Source organism: Carlito syrichta, unplaced genomic scaffold, assembly GCF_000164805.1.
Source record: "Carlito syrichta isolate Samal-C Ts95f unplaced genomic scaffold, Tarsius_syrichta-2.0.1 Scaffold309296, whole genome shotgun sequence".
Taxonomy (NCBI): Eukaryota; Metazoa; Chordata; class Mammalia; order Primates; family Tarsiidae; genus Carlito; species Carlito syrichta.
In genome coordinates, this window is record NW_007253392.1 from 13,146 (window position 1) to 19,757 (window position 6,612).

Genomic DNA, 6,612 nt, shown 5'->3' on the forward strand with positions numbered 1-6,612 from the left:
CGTTTAGCTATATGTTGGCTGTATATTCCCAAACCTATTTTGTGAGGTGACTGTAACTTTGATACCAAAATCTAACATTACAAAAGGAAAATTTATGAATGTAGACTCCAAAATCATAGAAAAAAAATATTACAAGTGAAATCCAACAATATGTAAAAAAGGATAATACATCACGACCTAGTAGGCTCCATTTCAGGAGGGCAAAATTAGTTTAACATTTGAAAATCACTAGGCCAGGCTCGGTGGCTCAGCCTGTAATCCCAGCACTCTGGGAGGTCGAGGAGAGTGGATTGCCTGAGCCCGCGGGTTCGAGACCAACCCGAGCAAATTGGCGAGACCTTGTCTCTACAATAAATAAATTTTTAAAAATTAGCCAGGCGTGGTAGCACGTGCCTGTAGTTCTGCCTGCTTGGAAGGCTGAGGCAGAAGGATTGCAGGAACCCAGCAGGTTGGTGCTGGGGTGGCCGTGAGTGTGCCACTGCACTCCAGCCTGGGCAATGGAGTGAGATTCCTACTCAAAAAAAAAAGAAAATCACTCAGTGTTGTGGAGAAAAGGTGCACTGTTGATAGGAATGTAGATTGGTACAGCCATTATGGAAGACAGTATGAAGGTTTCTAAAGAAACTAAAAATAGAACTATCATATGACCCAGCAATTCCTCTTCTGGTCACAAGCCCACAAGAAATGAAATCACCACCTTGTAAAGATGTATGCCCTCCCATGCTCATTGCAGCATTATTCACAATGGTCAAGATATGGACATAACCTAAGTGTTTGTTGGCAAACAGATGAATAAAGAAGCTGTGGTGTATATACACAATGAAATATTATTTAGCGGCCGGGCTCGGTGGCTCAGCCTGTAATCCCAGCACTTTGGGAGGCCGAGGTGAGTGGATTGCCTGAGCCCGCAGGGTTTGAGAACTGCCTGGGGAACTTGGTGAGACCTCATCTCTACAATAAATCCAAAAAAATCAGCCGGGCGTGGTAGCACGCGCCTGTAGTTCCAGCTACTCAGAAGGCTGAGGCGGAAGAATCACCGGAGCCCAGCAGGTCGAGGCTGCGGTGGCCGGGAGCGGCCACTGCACTCCAGTCTGGACGATGGAGTGAGACTCCAACTCAAAAAAAAGAAAAATATTATTTAGCCTTAAAAAAGAATGAGATCTTGCCATTTGCCACAACATGGATAAGCCTGGAGGACATTATACTAAGTGAAATAAGCCAGGCAGAGAAAGAAAAATAATGCACGGTCCCACTTATGTGTGGAATCTACCTTTTAAAAATCCCCCAAATTTAAATATACAGAGATAGAGAACAAAACAATGGTTACAGGGACAGGGTAGGGGATGGAGAAGGAAATGGCGAGATGTAGGCTAATGAATACAAAGTAGCAGATATGTAGGATGAGCAAGTCTACAGATCTAATAATGTACAACATGAGGACTGTAGGTAATAAAACTGTACAGTGCTTGGGACTCATACTAAATGAGTCAATTTTAGCTGCTCTCGTAACAAAAACAAAAAAATGGGTAACTGTGAGATGATGGATGTGTTCATTTGCTTCGCTATAGTCAACTTATTACTATCTATATTTATCCCACATCACATTGTATACCTTAAATACAATAAAATTTATTTTTTAAAAATCACATATTTTACCTCATTAACAGAGGAAAAAGACATTATCATTCAGTAATGCAGAAAAAGCATTTAATTAAATTAAGCATTTATGATAAATGGTATAACCTCTACAAACTTAGAAGGAAACTTCTGCCATCTGATAACGGGTATCTACAAAGAGCCTACAGCTGGCATGCTATTTAATGGTGAAATATTGTGCACATTTGGAATGAGACCAGGAAGTCTATTTTAACTGCTTCTATTCAACATTGTACCGGAGGATCTAACCAGTGTGTTATTAAACTTGAATTTTGCCAATCTGATAAGTGAGAAATGATATCTTAGTGTAACTTTAATTTGCATCTCTTTTATTACCAGTGAGGTTGAGTATCTTTTCATAAGCTTAAGGATCATTTGCATTTCTTTTTCTTGAAATGTGTGTTCATTTCTCTTTCCCGTTTTTTCTATGAGGCTAGGTGGTCTTTTAGTTTTCGACTAAAAAAACCGTAAAGGAAATTAAACCTTTAACTGTGATACAAATTGCAAATATCTATTTCCAATTTGCTGTGTCTTTTAACTTGGCTTAGGGTGTATTTTGGCATGGAGCTTTCTTTTTCAATTTTATGTGGTCAAATTTAGTAATATTTTCCCTTCTTAATTCTGGATTTTGAGTCCTAGTTTGGAAGATTTTTTGCACTCCCGAGTTACAAAAGAATTTACCAGTTCATGTGCCCTCAGACTCCTCGCAGCCGGCAATGGAGGCGAGACCCTCCAATAACAGAGGCGGTAGCGACGCCTGCGGTCACTGGGTTTCAGTCTCTCGACTCTCTCCAGCCCACTTACTCCCTGCACAGAGCTGTAGCTTTCACCTGCTCCTTCTAGCTACCATGGCAACTTCATCTGAAGAAGTTTTGTTGATTGTTAAGAAGGTGCATCAAAAGAAGCAGGATGGAGCTCTATACCTCGTGGCAGAAAGAATTGCTTGGGCACCTGAAGGCAAAGATAGGTTTACAATCAGCCATATTTATGCGGATATTAAATTCATCGTCAAAGTACTCTCCATTTAGGCTGGGTAAGGTGGCTCATGCCTATAATCCTAGCACTTTGGGAGGCCGAGGTGAGAGGATTGTCTGAGGCCACAGGTGAGACCAGCCCAGGCAACTGGCGAGACCTCATCTCTACAATAAATCAAAAAATTAGCCAGGCATGGTGGCGTGTGCCTGTAGTTCCAGCTACTTGGAAGGCTGAGGTGGAAGGATCTCCTGAGCCCAGCAGGTCGAGACTGCGGTGGCCGTGAGTGTGCCACTACACTCCAGCCTCGGTGACAGAGTGAGATTTCAACTCAAAAAACAAAAAACCCCACAAATACTCTCCATTTGAAGCAACACACCTATCATGATGCTTTTTCCTCTGCTCAAAACAGTTTTTGGACTCGTCGATTTTGATGCCTTTGAATGCTTCTGCCATTTTTTTGTCTCACCTCTTCCATATCGGCAAAACATTTTCCTTTCAGGACTTTTTTCATCCAGAGAAACAAAAACAAGTTGCTCAAGGTATGATCGGGCCAGAAAATCAGTCCAGAAGGAAAAACTAAAATTCAGCTTCAGCTGGTCCTGCAGGCAGGGTACACATTCCATTGAAAGCACAGTAGTGAAAGAGCGAGAGGCAGTAAAGGACCTTCTTCAGCATCTGCTGCCCAAATTCAAGAGAAAAGTAAATAAAGAACTGGAGGAGAAAAGTAGAATGCTGCAAGAAGCCGGGCTCGGTGGCTCAGCCTGTAATCCCGCACCTTTGGAAGGCTGAGGTGAGTGGATTGCCCGAGCCCGCGGGTTCGAGACCTGCCTGGGCAGGCGAGACCTCATCTCTACAATAAATAAAAAAAATTAGCTGGGTGTGGTAGCGCGCTCCTGTAGTTCCTGCTACTTGGAAGGCTGAGGCGGAAGGATCGCCAGAGCCCAGCAGGTCGAGGCTGCGGTGGCCAGTCTGGGCGACAGAGTGAGACTCCAACTCAAAAAAAAAAAGAATGCTGCAAGAAGATCCTGTTTTGTTTCAGCTTAATAAAGACCTTGTTGTGAGTCAAATGATCAGTGCTGAGGAATTCTGGGCCAATCGTTTAAACGTGAATACAGCAGTTAGTTCTTCCACATCCAGTCATAAGCAGGATGTTGGCATTTCTGCAGCATTTCTGGCTGATGTCTGGTCTCAAACTGATGGTTGTAATGGTCTGAGATATAATTTAACTTCTGATATCATTGAGTCCATATTTAGGACGTATCCAGCAGTAAAAATGAAATATGCAGAAAATGTTCCCCATAACATGACAGAAAAGGAAGTCTGGGCACATTTTTCCATTATTTTCACAGGGACCCGCTGAATACAGGCTCAAAGGATCTCTTTGCAGAATGTGTCAAAATAGATGAAAAAGGGTTAAAAAACATTTTTTTCATTGGGAGTAAAAAACCCACTACTAGATTTGACAGCTTTGGAAAATAAACCATTAGACGACAGCTATGGCATTTCTTCTGTGCCATCTACTTCCAATTCTAAATCCATAAAGGAGAATAGTTAATGCTGCCATTATCAACAGGTTTTTTGTTTTTTTGTTTTTGTTTTTGTTTTTGTTTTTTTGAGTTGGAGTCTCGCTCTGTCTCCCAGACTGGAGTGCAGTGGCCACTCCCAGCCACCGCAGCCTCGACCTGCTGGGCTCCGGCGATCCTTCCGCCTCAGCCTTCCAAGTAGCTGGAACTACAGGCGCGCGCTACCACGCCCGGCTGATTTTTGACTTACTGTAGAGATGAGGTCTCGCCAAGTTGCCTAGGTCGAACCCGCGGGCTCAGGCAATCCATTCACCTCAGCCTCCCAAAGGCGCGGGATTACAGGCTGAGCCACCGAGCCCAACCCATCAACAGGTTTAACCATCACAGTGCTGTGGTCCTGGCAGCAGGACCCAGGAACAAGAAGCACAAAATGAACAGAATAGCGAATCCAGCAGCATAGAAAGAAATTCCAGAGATGCAGACTGCTTTCAACCAGCAGTGGAAAGGGAGAAATTGCAAGAGTCCATTGAATATGAAGACTTGGGAAAAAAATAATTCGTAAAAACGATTGCAGTAAACCTCAAGAAATCAGATAGGTATTATCGTGGTCCGACTCCAATCCAGCCACTGCAATATGCAATGAGTCAGGACTTTTTTATATTTATTTTTTTTTTGAGTCAGAAGTCTTACTGTCACCCAGACTGGAATGCAGTGTCAAGCTAACGGCCACCGCAGCCTTGACCTGCTGGGCTCAGATGATCCTTCCACCTCAGCTTTCCAAGTAGCTGGAATTACAGGCGAGTGACACCACACCCAGCTAATTTTTTGATTTTATTGTAGAGATGACATCTCACCAAGCTGGTCTCAAACCCCTGGGCTCAGGCAATCCTCTCACCTCCGCCTCCCAAAGTGCTGGAATTACAGGCGTGAGCCACCGCACCCAGGGAGTCAGAACATTATTAATTATTTCCAAAGTATTAGACAAGAAATGGATGCTGATACACCCACCTTAACTCAGGTTCTCTCAAGTAGTGCTGTCACCTGGGGGGAGGGCTGTTATGCAGGGAGGAACACAGCAAGCCATAAACCAGATGGTGCCAACTGATATTCAGTCTGAGTTGAAACACTTGTATGTAGAACTTCTATGGCATTTCTGGTCCTGCTTTGCCCTTAATACACCATTCCTAGAAGAAAAGGTAGTGAAAATGAAAAGTAATTTGGAACGATGCCAAGTTACAAAGCTCTGCCCATTCCAAGAAAAAATTCAAAGACAGTAAGTACTTAAGCACAAATTTGGTAAGTCACATAGAAGACATGCTCCAGACAGCCTACAACGAGCTCCACACTTGGCAGTCACAGCACCTGATGAAGAAAACATGAGGAGGCCATGGCACTCCCAGTTTCTGTGAGATTGAGAGAACTGTGACCTGCAGCAACTCTGAAACCTGACCTGACAAACAGATGACCCATAGGAGTGATGAGAAACATCTGCACCATGCTGACTCCAGAGCTGATGCTGTTGTATTTGCACATGAGAACTGAAAGGAAGGGACTATGATTTCAACTAAGTGCTGAGGAGGTAAATTAAGGCAGGACCAAAATGAGCTAAGTTGCAAATATACATATGTACATATGTACATATATATATTTTGAAAGACTGTTTACTGCAATTACTCAATAACTGCTTTTGAATCACATTAAACTGCTTTCAGAAATTAAAAAAAAAAAAAAAAAACACAAAAAAAATCCCAGCACTTTGGGAGACCGAGGAGAGTGGACTGCCTGAGCCCGCCAGTTTGAGACCAGCCTGGGCAATTTGGTAAACCTCGTCTTTACAATTAAACCCCAAATTAGCTGGGCACAGTGCGTACCTGTAGTTCCAGCTACTTGGAAGACTGAGGTGGAAGGATCGCTGGAGCCCAGCAGGTCAAGGCTGCAGTGGCCATGAGCGTGTTATGGCACTTCAGCCTGGGTGACGGAGTGACACTCCAACTAAATAAAAAAAGGAGGGTGCATTTATGAAATCTGAGGTTTTAGGGTTGGTTGTGTTTTGTTGTTGTTGTTTTCCTGTGTAAATTTTTTTCCTGACTTTATGGCACAGGGTAGACCTTGAGTATTTCTCCTCCATCCTTCATCCTCCACCCTCCACTTGGATTCTCAAATGTTAGTGTATTTTAGTCGAACCTTACATCAGCAAGCTAAAGAGAGTACTTTAAAATAAAGCAGAGGGGCCGGGCTTGGTGGCTCAGCCTGTAATCCCAGCGCTTTGGGAGGCCGAGGTGAGTAGATTGCCTGAGCCTTTGGGTTCAAGACCCATCCAGGCAACTTGGCGAGACCTCGTCTCTACAATAAATCAAAAATTAGCCGGGCATGGTAACACACGCCTGTAATTCTGGCTACTCAGAAGGCCGAGGCGGAAGGATCGCCGGAGCCCAGCAGGTCAAGGCTGCGGTGGGCG

General features: G+C 43.8%; 1 pseudogene; it reads left to right on the forward strand.

The window, feature by feature from the left end:
- Positions 1-2,504: 2,504 nt before the first annotated feature.
- Positions 2,505-5,534, forward strand: LOC103269573 (annotated as a pseudogene).
- Positions 5,535-6,612: the final 1,078 nt, after the last annotated feature.